The sequence below is a fragment of the Ailuropoda melanoleuca genome, chromosome 3, assembly GCF_002007445.2.
Source record: "Ailuropoda melanoleuca isolate Jingjing chromosome 3, ASM200744v2, whole genome shotgun sequence".
Lineage (NCBI taxonomy): Eukaryota > Metazoa > Chordata > Mammalia > Carnivora > Ursidae > Ailuropoda > Ailuropoda melanoleuca.
In genome coordinates, this window is record NC_048220.1 from 75,460,493 (window position 1) to 75,479,303 (window position 18,811).

An 18,811-nucleotide genomic window follows, 5' to 3' on the forward strand; every position below is an offset into this window, starting at 1 on the left:
CTATTTTCTCATTATTTATCGTAGGTGGCCAGTTACTCCACCAGAGTGGAACTGATGGTCTCAAGTCTCCTTAAAACTAATTTTTTAAATGTCTGAATTATCACCCACTGTTTTTCCTCCATGTTATGTTCTAATTTATTTTTTGTAACTTTATCTTCCAATCAACCTGGTCATCCTTCTAGTCTATCTAGTGTTTTCTTTAAAGACCAAATTTTCCAAGTTTACTTTTTATTCTTGGCATTTCCTTTAAAGTTCCCTTGTCATTTTACAGATTCTATTTCTTTTTCTTCAGGAGTTTCAGTCATTAACTCATCATCTTCAAATTTTTAGCTATTCTCTTGTTCGTGTTGTCTCATATTAGTGGATTCTCATGTGTTTTATAGATTTTTGCCGGTGGATGTCAAATCAATAGGCGCTTCCTTTTTTGATAATCTGTTATACCTGTGTCTAAGGTTAAGCAGTTGTCCTTATAGAATATTTTGAGTTTGTTTTAGCCGGCGTCATGTGGACTGGTTAAAGACCAGTTTTATATTATTTTCTCAGTTTGAGTTTAACGGGTTAATTTTATTTGGGATGCAGTACTTCTATGTGCGTAATGCCAGGTTTTCTAATATCCTTATCACTTTAAAAAAAAAGTTTTTTTTTTTCTTTTTTTCCAGTCAAGATCTGGGACTGATAACTTACTTTTGGCTGTGCCCAGTCTGTGTCTATGCCAGGAGGGGCAAAATTTTGTTCCTATTTTTGATGGGATAGCTTATGTCAGGGTTTCTCTTTCCTCAGGCTCTCTGACATGTAAACAAACAAAATCTATTATAGTGCTTCATCAAGAACAGGTCTGACTGCCTTAAGTTCATTCCTAAAATAGGTGCCTAAACCTCAAATTGTATGTCCACGTCCAATACATTTAATGTGGTATTTGTGTGTTAGAATTAAGGAGAAAGTCTTGTCATGTGGGTTTAATCTGCCATCTTGAGCTGAAGTTGTAATATGAATGTTATCTCTCCTCTTCTTTGTCAAAGTAACTTATATTTGTGAATGTTGTTGGATAATCAACCAAATATGTTTTATTTCTTTTCTTTATTTTCTCCTTTATTTCTTTTATCATGTAGGTAGTTTGATATGTTGTATTAGTAATATATTAAATGATACTCTTGTTTATGATTTTGAAATTATTGTATTTAAAAATATTTTAATCTGGGGCGCCTGGGTGGCACAGCGGTTAAGCGTCTGCCTTCGGCTCAGGGCGTGATCCCGGCTTTATGGGATCGAGCCCCACATCAGGCTCCTCCGCTGGGAGCCTGCTTCTTCCTATCCCACCCCCCCTGCTTGTGTTCCTTCTCTCTCTGGCTGTCTCTATCTCTGTCAAATAAATAAATAAAATCTTTAAAAAAAATTTTTTAATCTTTTACTATATACCAGAAATTATCCTAGGTGTCCTGGGGGAACATAAACAATGGGGCTCATCAGCCCCTCTGACAATGGAGAGCATTCTGAAGGACTCCTGCAGACACTCAAGGGCTGGTTNCCTTTAAATTCTAATTGCTCTTTTAAAGCTGCTGCTAGTTTTTGTTTTTATGCCCCCCCCCCCCCCCCCCCNATAGCTTATGTCAGGGTTTCTCTTTCCTCAGGCTCTCTGACATGTAAACAAACAAAATCTATTATAGTGCTTCATCAAGAACAGGTCTGACTGCCTTAAGTTCATTCCTAAAATAGGTGCCTAAACCTCAAATTGTATGTCCACGTCCAATACATTTAATGTGGTATTTGTGTGTTAGAATTAAGGAGAAAGTCTTGTCATGTGGGTTTAATCTGCCATCTTGAGCTGAAGTTGTAATATGAATGTTATCTCTCCTCTTCTTTGTCAAAGTAACTTATATTTGTGAATGTTGTTGGATAATCAACCAAATATGTTTTATTTCTTTTCTTTATTTTCTCCTTTATTTCTTTTATCATGTAGGTAGTTTGATATGTTGTATTAGTAATATATTAAATGATACTCTTGTTTATGATTTTGAAATTATTGTATTTAAAAATATTTTAATCTGGGGCGCCTGGGTGGCACAGCGGTTAAGCGTCTGCCTTCGGCTCAGGGCGTGATCCCGGCTTTATGGGATCGAGCCCCCCATCAGGCTCCTCCGCTGGAGCCTGCTTCTTCCTATCCCACCCCCCCTGCTTGTGTTCCTTCTCTCTCTGGCTGTCTCTATCTCCGTCAAATAAATAAATAAATAAATAAAATCTTTAAAAAATTTTTTTTAATCTTTTACTATATACCAGAAATTATCCTAGGTGTCCTGGGGTAACATAAACAATGGGGCTCATCAGCCCCTCTGACAATGGAGAGCATTCTGAAGGACTCCTGCAGACACTCAAGGGCTGGTTTCTTTAAATTCTAATTGCTCTTTTAAAGCTGCTGCTAGTTTTTGTTTTTATACCCCCCCCCCCCACGGCAGACAAATCTGCTCCTCCTCCCTCAGTACTATTTCTCCCCACTGCAGTTCACACTGTCTGGAGCTGGGGTTCCTGGGCTTATCCTGTCTTCATCTCTTGCTGTTCCCATGTGGTTTCTCTACCCTTGGGGTGCAGATGCTATTCAGTAAGTCCTCAGTTCTACTTCAGTAGGAATCGCTCTACACGTAGGCGTCCATTCAGTGTGTTTGCGAAGACGTGAGTTCAGGGTCTTTCTGAGTCGCCATCTTGGGCCCTCTCCTATTCATTAAATTATGTATATGCTCTATATACGTATACTTGTGTATATATATATACACATTTATGTATATGTCCTGTACTTTTGAAAAATCCTATGAATTCTGTTAGAATTTTAAAAAGCCTTGAAAGAGATGACATTTAAATTATATTATACTATAATATTTATAGATTATATAATTTATGGGTTTTGTTTTAATATAATATAGAAGTTGGCAGAGTATCAATTTAAAAAGATTGACCATAAATTGGTCATTTTTGATCCTGGATGATAACTACATAAGAATATATTATACTATTCTCTCTACTTTTTAAAGGATAAAAATTTTCCATTAATGTGTTTAAAAATATTATATCTTTTTAAACTTTTTAAGCAGTCATAAAATTATGGCATTTCCATGAGTTCTTTTATTATGTAAAGATAGTTACTTTGCATTTAAAAATTTAAACTCACTATGTATTGCTAAAGCTGTGCTATTTAAAGCAGAAAATTTCAAAATTGCATCTAAATAGAAAACAAAACTATTGAAAAGCTAATAAACCCTAAGCAGGAGCCTCATTACACAACAGGGCCTTATTATCAATTCCATTTATTGTTAATGACATACACTTGGAGCAATGGTTCTAACTGAAGCTTAATTGAAGACAAAACAGCAAACTTCTTAGGCGTTCCTCTTCTTTTTTTTTTTCTTTTGTAGTAAGTTTCTCAATGTGAAATTTGAAAAAAATGCAAAGACTATTTTATTGTTAGAAACTAATATTTGCCTGGAATATATCCTTTTTGAAAGAACAATATAGAAAGATAATTGGGGGGAAGAAAAATGTATGTGGAATGTATGTTGAATGCTATCCCAAGTCAATGTAGCTAGTACTAAGTCCAGATTACACTAATATTAAAAACATAATGTCATTTGTTACCTCTGAATGCCTTTTGGCGTGCAGTACAAGGACCACAGCTGGGGCCTTTAGCTTGTTATTGATGTATTTAATGAAGCCATCCTCATGTATTGTTAGTTGTCCTTTTTAAAACAAAAGTGTTTTTCCTGAATAGTTTGACTATCTTTTTGATATTTTTCAATTTCTTCAATTAGGTATTTTCCAGGCAATATTAATCAAGCAGAAAGATAGCATTTTTGAAGCATGGATACAAACCTTCTATAGACTCATTTTAAGTAGGAAAAAAGCATGATATTGTATTCTCATTCTCCTAAGATTCACTAGATTGGCTTGAAAGTAAACTAAACTACAGTTAAAAGAATCCTGCTTTCTCTAAAGCAGACTGTTTGCACCCAGGGAAATTTTTACGTCCCTTGTGGTTGAAGGCACTTCTAATCTACTGTGGAACCAGATTGACTTATTAAAGAAGATTGTAAACCGTAACTATTGCTAAGGTCTATTCAGGTCTGTCCCTCAGAACGTCTTAGTACAAGCTAAAGGACATGAAGTCTGGCTTCTTTTCTTTGATAGAGTATATTTCTACTACATCAAATACATCTCTGCATACTAAGCGAGGAAGTTACCCTGTATGTGTGTCTCAATAGTCTNATGTCTCAATAGTCTCTACACTTGTCCGCTAAAGGTATTCCTTCTATATGGAGGAAGAAGCAGTCAATTTTCTTTTATTTAATGATGACCTTTATCAATTTGCATTTTGGAAACTAATAAACAACAATAAGCCTTTGGATATTAAAATACTTCTTATCTCTAACTGGGGATAAGAAATGGCCTACTATATTTCTGGAGTGGAACCACTTAGCCTGAAGGTAATACATGCTTTTTTTCATTTCTTTCTGATAAGAAAGAGTCACTTCCCTTTGATTTATAGTTCTCATAAGGAAGGTAATATATTTCATGATTAATTTTAGCTCCTAATCATTTGCATATTGAATAAGAGATTCAGAAAAGACTGTGAGAAAATAACTATGTACCTTTACTTACATTTAATAATCAATATGATTTATGCATTCAATACATATTTTTTTAAAGATTTTGTTTATTTATTTGACAGAGACATCCAGCAAGAGAGGGAACACAAGCAGGGGGAGTGGGAGAGGAAGAAGCAGGCTCCTAACAGAAGAGCCTGATGTGGGGCTCGATCCCAGATCGCTGGGATCACGCCCTGAGCCAAGGGCAGATGCTTAACGACTGCGCCACCCAGGCGCCCGTCAATACGTATTTTTTATCATGGCTTTTTTTTTAATGAATCTTATGGAAATATATTGGCAGGATAGCTATCAATTTAGATCATCTTTTTATATCCTAAATTTAAAGACAATATAGACACTTGTTTCTGCCTGTGCCCCACTTCTAGGCCCTACTGTCTACTTCTACTCTTATAAAGTTAACTAAGTGAGCAAAGACTTTAGTTTCGCTTAAATGCAATCTTACTTTGTCTTCNTGCCACCCAGGCGCCCCTATCATGGCTTTTTTTTTAAATGAATCTTATGGAAATATATTGGCAGGATAGCTATCAATTTAGATCATCTTTTTATATCCTAAATTTAAAGACAATATAGACACTTGTTTCTGCCTGTGCCCCACTTCTAGGCCCTACTGTCTACTTCTACTCTTATAAAGTTAACTAAGTGAGCAAAGACTTTAGTTTCGCTTAAATGCAATCTTACTTTGTCTTCTCTAGGGCTTATTTCTTGTACCTCTGCAATTTATGAGGTCTGTGGGAAATTACTGGGACTCATTTGTGAGCCACCCCAACTTCAGGAAGCATTAACACACTCGGAACCATCCTTGACCAATGAGGACAAGGAGAGAGTGAATAAAATGTCTATTTTGTCCCAGGGGAAGGCAGATCTGAAGGTCCTGCCTTATCAACACAAGCCGCCTATACAGGTAGCTAACCCAATAATGCACTCTACTGGCTTTCCTCCGATTTGGCTTCACAGTGCCTTAGCGCCCCATCTCCCAACACCACAAAATTTTGCTACCTGAGACAATAATTCCAAATAAACTGTTGTCTCAGATTTAGCTAAAATAGGTTTTTAATCTGCCACAGATTGCTTGAGGTCAAATCCTGACTCTATTTCATAGCAGTTGTTACCTTAAAGTATTCTTAACTTCTCCGAGCCTCCATTTTCTTGTATGTAAAACAGGAATTATAGATACCACAAGCAATATTATAAAGATTGAAATTACATAATATATGTAAATTATTTAGGATATGTGTTGCCTGTGGTAAGTACTATAGAAGCATGTGATTTTATTCTGTCTCATACATGTTATCTAATTAAAAAGTAATTATTTTAGGAATTTTACACAGTCACCCAAATTATATATGGCAGACTGTATAATGACTTTTCATAATTTTTTTTTTTTTACCTAATATAAATGCTACTCTTTATACTCGGGTTCACTGTCTTTCACAAAAGAGTTTACTTTTATTAAAATTCAATTATTGGAGCACCTGGGTGGCTCAGTCACTTAAGTGTCTGCTTTTGGCCCAGGTCGTGATCCCAGGGTGCTGGGATGGAGCCCCCACCAGGCTCCCTGCTCAGAGGGGAATTTGCTTTTTCCTCTGCCCCTCCCCTGCTCCTGTGCATGCCCGCACTCTACCCCCCGCCGCATCTTGTGTACATGTGCACCCTCTCTCTCTCAAGTAAATAATTAAAATCTTCAAAAGATATATTAAAAAATTAGTTATTATTTGTTTGATTTTTTGCTCTTCTTCCCTTTAAAAGATCTCTACTAAACCAATTTATCCATAAACTAATTCATTTTGTACAAAAGCCTTATTTGTCTTGAATTCCCTAGAAATGCAAGTAAAAGGTTTTAATTTGGAATAAATTGCACAAGTTAGTTATTGATTCGCACTAAATTTACTAGATAACCCATGTCCTAGGGTTTATTATGTAACATTTAATTACACCCTGTCAAGATTGTGGGGTTTTTAAAATATTCTTATATGAAGAAAATTAGAGGAAACATTAAAAGTTTAAGTGATGGAACTTAGGCTGATGACATATTCATTCACTTATTGTGATAGACTGTAAAAGCTATTCGGTTTCTGATAGAGGCAGAGGGTATCACTACCTCTTGAATTTGTACTCAACCTTAAAGTTTACTTGTGGGCCGGGACTGATGGTGTACCAGGTCCAACTCTAACCTCGAGATATTCAAGACATTTCCACTCTCTGGAAACTCTGAGAATTTCATGTTAGACATACTTCTGCAGAGAGAAAATACATGAAGAGCCATCCTAAACAAGTTCATCGGACCAGTCGGCCCTGCCTGCTCCACCATGCTGACCTCAGACATATGAGATAGTCCAGCCAATATCGACCTAATCCAGCAGGCTCAAACAGTATGTCCAGATAATATGTAGGAATAGGAGCAATAATTTATTATTATTGTGTTAAGGCAATTATGTAATTTTTCAGGTTTATTGAGGTATAATGGCAAAAAACAAACCTTACGTCTTTTAGGTATGCAGGTATATGCATTTCGACCAACTTATATAATCATATAACCACCACCACAAGAATGATATATACTATTTCTATCATCCCAAAGAATATAGAGTGTTTCTATCATCCATTTGTAATCAAACAACCCACCATCACCACTACTTTGCCCTCTAGTAAATGTTGATGTTGTTTCTGTCCCCATAGTTTGGTGGTTCCAAAAATGTCTTATAAATGGAGTCATAAAGCATGTATCCTTTTGAGTCTGTTCCTAAGTTGACTTCAGATACTCCTTTTGGGACTCATTGATACCATAGTATGAATAATAGCACATTTCTTTTTTATGCTGAGTGTTGTATGGATATAGAATGATTTGTTTGTCCATTAAGCATTTGATGACTTTTCAGGTTATTTCCAGTTTCTGATGATCATGAATAAGGGACCATAATATTTGTTTCCAGGCATTTGTATACACCTATATCTTAATTTCTTTTGCATCTAGTATATGATTTTTTTGAGTTCTGTTTACTTTCCCTACTAGCCAGCACTTGTTTTTGTCAAGTATTTCATTACTTGTTTCATTCTTTTCTTTTTTTTTTTGCATTTGATTAGATATGTGGTGGTATCTCGCTGTGGTTTTAATTTGCATTTGCCTAATGACTGATGATAGTGAGCATCTTTACATGTGCTTATTTTCATCCAAGTCTCTTCTGTAGTGAATTATCTTTTCATATATTTTACCATTTTTATTATTGCTATTTCTTTCCTTATTAGTAATTTTTCAGATTTCTTTGTATATTCTGGTTACCAGTACCTCGTTAAATGCGTTTTGCAAATATTTCTCTCTGAGACTACAGCTTGCTTTTTCTTTTACAATGCTGTTTTGCAAAAAGCAGAGGTTTAAATATGTTTTATTTTAAAAAATGATTTTCCATTTCAACATCAGAGATTTTCTCCTGTTTTCTTCTAGATAGAAGTTTTCAATTTTAGGTTTTACTTTCAAATTTCCATTATTTTCCTTGCACAAGGACGTATAATTGTTTCAAGGTATTTCTCTATTGAATAATAGTGCCGACTTTGTCAAAACGATTTCCTTATATGTATGTATATGGGTCTGATTCTGTACGATTCATTCTGTTCTATTGATATGTGACTATAATTTTACTAACACCGTTATATGATTACTATAGCTTTATAGAAAATCTTAAAATCTGGTAGTGTGAGTCTTCTAACTTTGTTTTCATTTTTCAAAATAGTTTTAACAATTCTTTGATTTCTTGCTTTTTCATGTAAAGTTTAGAATCAGTTTGCAAATTAAAAGTAGGCTTATAGGATTTTCTCTGGCATTGTGTTCAATCTGTAGATCAATTTGAGAATTTACATCTTGATAATTTTAAGTCTTCCAATTAATGAATATGAGCTATCTCTCAATTTACTTAGATCTTCTTTGATATTTATTGGCAATGTGGTATTTTTTATTATACAAATTATGCCCATTATTTTGAGACTTACCCTATTTTTAGTAGTACTGTGGTGTATTTTTAAAGTTCATTATCTAATTTTTATTGCTGGTTTATGTTTAAAGACAATTGATTTTAATATGCTGGCTTTTTTTTTTCTTTTCTTCTTTTTTTTTTTAAAGATTTTATTTATTTATTTGACATAGATAGAGACAGCCAGTGAGAGAGGGAACACAAGCAGGGGCAGTGGGAGAGGAAGAAGCAGGCTCACAGCAGAGGAGCCTGATGTGGGGCGCGATCCCATAACGCCGGGATCACGCGCTGAGCTGAAGGCAGATGCTTAACTGCTGTGCCACCCAGGCGCCCCTGGCTTTTTTTTTTCTGTAACCAGCTAAACTCATTTATTTTGATATATCCTTTGCTATTTTCTATGTAGACAATCATGACCTCTAAGACAGTTTTATTTCTTACTTTCCAATCCATATTCCTTGTATTTCTTTTCCTTGTCTTATTGCACTGGGATGCATGTTGTAGAATAGGAATGGTAGAAGTAGAAATTGTTATTTTGGTCCTAATCATAGAGTGAAACTATTTGGTTTTTAACAACAAAGTAAGATGTTAACTCTAGTTATTAACAGATATCTTTTATTATGTTAAAAATTTGGCTTTTATTCATAAGTTGTGGAGAAATTTTGTCATAAGTGGATATTGAATTTTGTCAAATTGTTTTTCAGGCATCTATTAAATAGATTTTTTTCTCTTTTAAAATATTGGTATAAATGAATTACTGTAATAGGCTTCATCAGAGAAACAGAACAAGTTAGGAGATAGAGATAAAGAGATAGATAGTAATTAGATACAAATTAATTTACCATAAGGAATTGGTTGATTGGCTAACACAAATATGGAAGACGAGAAGTCCCACAGTCTGCTGTCTGTAAACTGGAGACCCAGGAAACCTGGTTGTGCAATTCAGTATGAGTCTGGAAACATGAGAATCAGGGGAGCTAATGCTGTAATTCCCAGTCACAGGGCGGAATACTCATTCTAGTTCAGCATTTCATCACAAAGAGTAAATTTTCCTTCCCTGCACCTTTTTGTTCTATGCAGTCCCTCAATGGATTGAATGATGCCCATCCACATCAGGGGGTCAATCTGCTTTACTCAGTCTACTATTAATGAGATTAAATGCTAATCTCACTTGGAAATATCCTCACATTCCCAGGATAGATCTCACTTGCTCAGGGTACATCATCCTACTTATATATGATGGACTTAGTCTGCCAATATTTATAAAGGATTTTTCATCCATGTTCATGAGGAATTTTGGTCTATAATCTTCTTTTCTTACAATATCATTGTCTGTTTTGGTATCACTGCAATGCTGTCCTCATTGAAAGAGTTAGGAGGTATGCCCTCTTCTATTTTCTGGACTTTTTTTGTTTTGTTTAACTTTGTTTGGGTTTGGTTTTTTTAAGTATTGGTATTTCTTCCATTAATATTTTATAGAATTCATTAATAAAGCCATCTGAATCATTAGTTTTCCTTTTTGGAAAGTTTTAGCTATAAATACAATTTCTTAATAGATATAGGACTAATTGCCCTCTATTTCTTCTGGAGTGAGTTTTGGTCATTTGTGTTTTTTGACATTTTCTTTTCAATCTGTCACTAACTTATTGGCTTATGCCAATAAATTTTAGAGTGGTTTGTTATGCAAGAATAGCTAACTGATACAGTCATTCATTTAATTATTCATTAATTCACCAGTGTATCTTTCATTATATAGTTGACCCTTGAAAAATGCAGAGGTTAGAGGTCCTAACCCCTTGTGCAGTTGACAATCTGCATATATGTATTATGTACTGTATTCCTACAATAAAGTGAGCTAGAAAAAAGAAAATGTTATTAATAAAATCATAAGGAAGAGGAAATACATTTATAGTAGTATATTTATATATTAAATTATATATTTTAAAAAAATCTGTGTAAGTGGGCCTGCACAGTTCAAACCTATGTTGTTCAAGAGTCACCTGTAGACTTAAAATGACAGTAATATTTTTTAGATTCTGTTATATACATTGAGTATGATGTCATAACTGAACTATAATAAGCCAGAATCTATTGCATTCCATAAATAATTATACAATATGTAAAGCCTAGTGTGATAAGCAGTAACTTATGCAGGTTTATTAGGCTTTTACTATGGAAGTAGAAAAAAACTGTTTACTTTTGAAGCAAGTGCTACTTACTAAGTAGTGCTATGTAGCACTTCCTATGTACTAATCTGTAAGTAGCACTCTTCAAACAATAAGAACACATTTACAAATTTCTGTACTGTAAAAGAATAAAATGTATAGACCTCAACAAGTCTTATTACTTTCTCTGGCTCATTCTACTCCAGCTACACTGACATCTTTACTAGTCATATCTCATGCTTCACATATTCCTACCTTGGAGTCTTTGTAATCCCAGATTCCTCTACCTGAAAAATCTCATTTAGATTAATCCTTAAATGTTACCTCCCCAGAAGGATGTTCCCTAGACATCCTGATTAAAATTATAATTTTCTTTCCTGTCTTATCTGCTTACCCTTTTTTGACTTTTTCATAGCATTATATGACTTTATACCATATATTTATTTATTTTCTGTCTTGCAACCTCACTTTAGTATACAAGCTCCACAAAAGGAGGGACTTTAATTTTGTTCACTGCTTTGGCTTCCCTTACTACTTTATCTTCATGAGCTAGAACAGAATTTAGCATATCACAGTCATGCAATAAATACTGTTGAGCAAATAAATGTCCATTAATTAGGTACTATAATTTTTATAACAAGCAGCATACTCATATAGAATCAGAAAATTTGGTTTTGGGGCGCCTGGGTGGCAGAGTGGTTGGGCGTCTGCCTTTGGCTCAGGGCGTGATCCCGGCGTTGTGGGATCGAGCCCCACATCAGGCTCTTCCACTATGAGCCTGCTTCTTCCTCTCCCACTCCCCCTGCTTGTGTTCCCTCTCTCGCTGGCTGTCTATCTCTGTCAAATAAATAAATAAAATCTTTAAAAAAAAAAAAAGAAAATTTGGTTTTGATTCTGTGATCTCCTACTACTAAATTTGGGCACATTATAGAATTTTTCTGAGTTTTCATTTGTTTTTAGTTTCTTAATTTAAATATCCTACTCTGCTGTCATATACATTAATTTCTTCTCCCTGAAATTTTCCAGTGTTCCAGCCTTAAATGATTACTCTTTCTTCATCATTACTAATAAAACTGTTGTTCAGTATGCTACATACTTCTATACTCACTGTGCTAAACAGTAATTTGAAATTTATTTAACTTTCTTATATTTGTCTTTTTTCCTAAATAGACTGACCAAAACAGGGGGAAATTAATCTTATTTTTTAATTAACCAGATTAATTTAATGATCAACTTTTTTATCCTGCGACCATCATCAATGAAGATACTTCACACATCTGATTGAGATCTGACATTTTATAGTCATGGATTGAAGATTCCCCCTTTTCTTTACTGGATAAGAGCCTATAAATGCTTGGAAAACTTCCAGTTAGCGCTTTACTTCAGATCTGTATAATTTGTCTAACTTACAAAGACAAAAAGGCAAAAAAAAGTCACGTGTTCTCTCTGGCTTCCTGAAATTTCCACACAGACTAGATCTTTCATGCATTCCAATTGCATTTTCCTGTAGCTGGCCAAATTCAACCTATACAGATGAGCTATCTTCTCATATAACCCATTCTTTACCCCTTCCCAAGTGTCATGGTCTTTTACACCTCTTTGTAAATGTGTAAGTTTTCCTCATTTTCTTCTTGGTGTCAGAAATTTTCAAGCCTATAACACTGCAGTTATGTTGCGACATTTTCCCTAGGGTATAGAAAAGCGGAGGGAAACTTCAAGATTCAGAGTTGGATCAGGAAAAGAGGTCCATCAGAGTGATGTAGATGTAGGAATTGTAGATTATCTTCTTTCCTGACATCAGGTTAAATAAATAAATAAATAAATAAATAAATAAAACTATATATAAACTATAAATAAATAAAACTATAAGTTTAAAATGTCAACCTTCGCATAATCTTTATGATCTTATTTTGCTGGAAGAGTGTTCTTTCCTTGTCCTTAAATTTTATTTAAAAGCCATTTTATTTGCCCTTTTCCCATGTTAGTAGGGAAAGTAGAGGAAACTTGAAGACAAGGATTATATGCTATGTTTTATAACTATAAATTTTGTTAGATGTGTCCAATGTAGAATAAATTCTTGATGGTGATAAAAATTTAAAAAATGAGGGGCGCCTGGGTGGCACAGCGGTTAAGCGTCTGCCTTCGGCTCAGGGCGTGATCCCGGCGTTATGGGATCGAGCCCCACGTCAGGCTCCTCCGCTATGAGCCTGCTTCTTCCTCTCCCACTCCTCCCGCTTGTGTACCCTCTCTCGCTGGCTGTCTCTGTCAACTAAATAAATAAAATCTTTAAAAAAAAAAAAAGAAGTATATTTCTATTTTTTTTTAAAGATTTTATTTATTTATTCAACAGAGATAGAGACAGCCAGCGAGAGAGGGAACACAAGCGGGAGGAGTGGGAGAGGAAGAAGCAGGCTCATAGCGGAGGAGCCTGACGTGGCTCGATCCCATAACGCCGGGATCACGCCCTGAGCCGAAGGCAGACGCTTAACCGCTGTGCCACCCAGGCACCTCACGAAGTATAATTCTAAACCTTGCTATTTGATTTTTTTTTTTTAGATGGGCTTTGTTAGGCTTTGATAGACCATTGTTCCTTTTTATAATTCTAGTTTTAGGTTTTTTTCCCTATTTTATTCCAATTTCATAAAATGTATTCAGTCTTCCTCCATCTTATTCCCATTTCCACAGTGAAAAAGTGAAATATTTAAAATTTAAAATTTAAAATTTATATTTTAATATACATTTATTCGTGTTTAATAAAATATTTTTTGAAACTATCATTTCTCTCATTTCTGATAGCTTTTTCTTCTGAATTGATCTGTTTTATGTGTTGCACTTTAGAAAGCATTTTATCCATTCTCTCTAGTTATCTCCACACAGTAACCTTGAGGAGGACAGATCATCCTACTGTTGCCAGAGGAGAAGTTAAAATGTATGTCTTAGTTCACAGATTGGAGTGGCAGAGATAGGATTGAGGCCTTCACCCTATTTTTTCAGTGCTATCTCTACTATATCAAGAAGACACTCTGGAATGAGGCAGCAAAACGTTATAGTCTTGCGTATTCAGGTGCCATGTAAAAGAAGCCACTCACTGAAGACTATATATTTTATGGCTTTGTATGAAATTTGTATGAAATTTCTAGAAAAGGCAAAATCTTTTTGCTTTCTGGAAAACCAGTGATTGTTTAGAAGCAAGATGGGGATGAGAATTGACTACTGAGGGGTATAAGGGAGCTTTATGTGGTGATGGGAGCATTTCAAAGCTTGACACTGGTAGTAGTTCAAATAACAGTAGCCCTCCCATATACAAAACTATAGGCTTAAAATGAAATCAAGCTTTTAGATGTTTATTATATCCGAATAGAGTGTGAAAGATATACATTGTCAGGAGACTGTTACCTCTACGCCAGTAACATAAATATAGAATTTATTTATTACCTACCATGCTTAATCAATTGACTTTTTACTTTTTAATGATTTGCCTTTAAATCCCTTGGTAACCAGTTTAAGGCAGAGCAGGTTGTAAAAGTGCAGAGCCATGTGTTTTTCTCCCATCTGACCTGATGCACTAATCACTAGGGCACTGTTGTGTTATTCAGAACATGGAATGAGGTCACATTTCTCCCTAGTGGAGAGTAAATAGCAAATGTACTTTAAAAAGTAACTGGCATTTAATGCCTAATCCTTAAGATTAGTTGACGTTAAAAATAAATAAATAAAGCCAAGAAATGCTGACTTTTTCACAAAAGGATTTGACCAACATTTTTGGTCACAATTTTCTATTATGTCCAGTCATATACATTTTAAAATTTAAAAAAGTACGAGCATGTTGGCCAATGAGTTGAAACAATATAAATAGATTTTTTAAAAAGATAAAGCATGTATAAGCTTAGATTTTTTTATTGTTTCTTCTTACAGCCTTTAAATAACTTGAGATAATGATTTTTCCTCATCCATTATTATTTTGTCTGTGATTTTAATGTGGGTACTATCTAAAAATTTTGTGGGAAAGTGTAAATATATAAAAGGAAAAAGTAACATAATGAAACTCCATGGATCTAATACCCAGTTTCAAAATAGTGTATTTTTCTGTAAGTCTATACTTATTCTCTATCCACACCCTCCCTTAGTTATTTTCAGATAAATCCTAGATAACTTCGCTGCATCCAAAGATCCTTCCATGTGTATCTATAAAAGACACTTTAAAAATCATAATTCCAAAATTTTTATCTTTTCTAAAGTAATTAAGTACAAATCATAGTATTCATGTTTCTTTCAATATTTCATAGCATTTTTAACTTAGAGTTTGTTTGAATCAGGAAACAAAATATATTCAATGCATTTCATTGATATAATTTAAATTGCTTTTGATTTATGATTCCCATCCATTTTTTTCCTTATAATTTATTTGATAAAGAAACCAAGGATATTGATCCTATATAACTTTGCACTTTCTGGATTTTGCTCGTTGTCTCCCTTTGTATTAGTTAAGGTGGTCTGCATACCTTTTTATTTCTTGTAAAAAGTGGTTACATTTAGAAGGCTGATCAGATTTGTCCGATCTTTTTTTTTTTAATAATACTTCGCAGGGGAAATTGTAAGCTTCCTATTGTATCACATCAAGAGATACATTATGTCTAGTTTTCATTTTTCTTGTTCCTACAGAGATTGATCTGGCCAGCTAGGTTTTTCTCATTTTTTAAGCATCAATACAAACTCAGAATGATACCAATACCAGTATTTTTATGAAAATTAAGATTATGAAAACGTTTAAGATGTCCTGCACTTTTTTTTTACCTTCTACATTATTTTAATTAAAATCTTTTTCATTCTTTTGTATCTATATTTCATTTTATTTATTTTTATTATGGTACAATATACATAACATAAAATTACCATTTTCACCATTTTAAAGTGTACAGAAAAATATGGAATGTCTCATAAATTTACATGTTAGTGTTTTATAGGGCCTGTGCTAATCTTCTCTTTGTCATTATTATTTTAGTATATGCAGGCTGAGACAACTTGCATTTGTTTTTATCTTTAGAATATATCTGAATATCTGACTTGGTCTATATTCCAAATTACCCTATCTTAAAATCCTATTAATGAATAAATCTGATGGTCCTTAAGCATTTTTCATTGCAAATGTGTTTCACTGTTTTGTCATTTGTTATTTATTGATTATAATATTTGTCATATTTTTTGGACAAGTAACATAACTAAAACTATTAATTTTATCCTTTATTGATTATATTTTGTGAGTCATAATTAAGCCTATTTCCGTGCTTTATAGGTGAATTATTTTTTTCTAATACTGACATATTCTCTGTGGAGATAATTTTGCCTTTTCTTTGTGTGGGTATGCCATTATTCCAACACTACTAATTATAAAGAATATTTTCCTCACTGATTTCTAATGCTATGTTTGTAGTACTAAATTTTTATTTGCAAATATGTCTATTTCCAGATTTTCTATCTTAGTCCATTTATTTTCTAAAATCTTATTCTCTTGCATATAGAGGTCATAAAATACACCTCATATAGAGGGGATTAGAATATCCTTTTCATGGTTTTCATATTTTCTCTATTTTTATTTGCCCTTTCATTTGGACCTTATAATTTTTTTTAAAGATTTTATTTATTTATTCGACAGAGATAGAGACAGCCAGTGAGAGAGGGAACACATGCAGGGGGAGTGGGAGAGGAAGAAGCAGGCTTATAGCAGAAGAGCCTGATGTGGGGCCCGATCCCATAACGCCGGGATCACGCCCTGAGCCAAAGGCAGACGCTTAACCGCTGTGCCACCCAGACACCCCTGGACCTTATAATTTTTATCTCAAGAAGAAAGATCCATTTCTTTATTGCAATAATATTAAATTTTCAAGTCAAAGATTTTTATTAACATTCACATGCTTGTAGATTTCTTTTTTGGAGCAGTTTTATCAGGTTTTATAATCAATATTACACTCACCTTATAACAAGAATTTAAAGGTTTTTTTCCCCCCCGTGTTTATTTTTCAAATAATTTAAGTAGTACTTGGATTATCATTAAAGTCGTTTAAGCAAGTCACTTGTGAAAACATTTGGAGCTAAAATTAAATAATTTTACCATAGTATATATTTATTTGGACTGCTTGTAAAACTTTTCTCTGAGAGGGACACTTGGGTGGCTTAGTCGGCGAAGCATCTGCCTTAGGCTCAGGTCATGATCTCACGGTCCTGGGATTGAGCTCAGGTCCCTGTTCAGTGGGGAGTCTGTGTCTCCCTCTGTCCTTCCCCTCTGCTCATGCTCTCTTTTACTGTCTTGTGCCTTCTTTCTCAAATAAGTAAATAAAGTCTTAAAAAAAAACCAACCTTTTCTCTGAGAAATGATATTCTCTTTCAATATGAAGATGTAATTCTTTATTAAAGGAAAGTTATGTTAAATTACAGTTCTTAATACATATTCTTTGCTCTTGCTTTTGTGTTCACTTGGACTGTATGTATGTGTGTGTATGTATAATTTCTCTACCTTTTTCTATTACTTCCTCATTTTGTCTATTAATTTTTGCTTGATTTTAAAATGTACTATTATATTTTTAATTGTCTATCTCTTTACTGGATCATGTGTGATACCTATTCGTTTTCATTGTCAAGCTAGTTTTGTCTTTTTTTCTAAATTATTTTAAATTTATTCCTAAATCATTCTGGACTCAGGTCTATTTTCAAGCTCTCTTATTTTCATGATTTTATTTTTCTAATTTTTTCTAGCTCTTGTACTTTCATACTTTAATTTAATTGGCTTATTTTGAAATACTAAGCTTCAATTTTTAAATATTTTTTGGTAGGTCATATTCTTTTGGTATGTCTTCATTGTCTGAAAGATGTTTATTCTGCTCATTTATTTTTTTTTTCAACCTGGAGTGAATTTGTTTGGAATTAACCACAATTCTATTGTGTTATGAATGTTTATATGAAATGAGTTTTCTTGAATTTTAAAAATTATCTTCCAAATATGGGAATATGCCAAAGTAACTATCATAGCTTCATGGCTTCAGGCTCTTTTCAACTGTGAAGGATCAAGTGGCTAGTTCAGGTACTGTGAGAACTCCCTCCTTTCTTTTCTTTTTTTACTGTTAACAGAATATTTCCTTTCTTTCTCTCTCTTCCACACTGCCTGCCCTAACTCTCTTTTTTCCTCATAGTATCTTTTTCTTCCTTTATTTGTATTCTATTCCCAACAGTTTCCCTTTAGCATTGGATTTGTCCTTAAAGGAAACTTCTTGAGTTGGTTGGTTTCAAGCTTTTGGGACAACTAGACAACCTCAGCATTGTCTAACATTCCTGAGGTCCCCTAACCTCATCCTTAACAATGGAAACAGAAAGCCTCCTCTCCTGATGCTTTCCTCAGATATTTGCACTTTTTTTTAAGATCAAATTTCCCTTAAATAGGTTGTTTTATTTTATTTTTTTAATAATATTTTTTATTATGTTATGTTAGTCACCATACAGTACATCCCTAGTTTTTGATGTCAAGTTCCATGTTCGTTACTTGCATATAACACCCAGTGCTCCATGCAATACGTGCCCTCCTTAATACCCATCACCGGCCTAGCCCAACCCCCATCCCCCTCCCCTCTGAAGCCCTCAGTTTGTTTCCCAGAGTCCATATTCTCTCATGCTTCATTCCCCCTTCTGTTTATCCCCCTCCTTCTTCTTCCCTTTCTTCTCCTACCGATCTTCCTACTTCTTCTGTTCCAAATATGAGTGAAACCATATGATAATTGTCTTTCTCTGTTTGAGTTATTTTGCTTAGCGTTATCTCCTCCAGTCCCGTCCCTGTTGAAGCAAATGTTGAGAAATTGTTCTTTTGATGGCTGAGTAATATTCCATTGTATATATGGACCACATCTTCTTTTTTTTTTTAATTAATTTTATTTTATTATATTATGTTAATCACCATACAGTACATCCCCTGATTCTGATGTAAAGTTTGATGCTTCATTAGTTGCGTATAACACCCAGTGCACCATGCAATACGTGCCCTCCTTACTACCCA

General features: G+C 34.1%; 1 non-coding gene across 1 annotated transcript; it reads right to left on the minus strand.

The window, feature by feature from the left end:
- Window positions 1-15,692: 15,692 nt before the first annotated feature.
- On the minus strand, window positions 15,693-15,799 carry LOC117801651. Its single transcript, XR_004624406.1, has one exon. It is a non-coding gene; the product is annotated as a U6 spliceosomal RNA (small nuclear RNA).
- Between the last annotated feature and the right edge of the window lie 3,012 nt (window positions 15,800-18,811).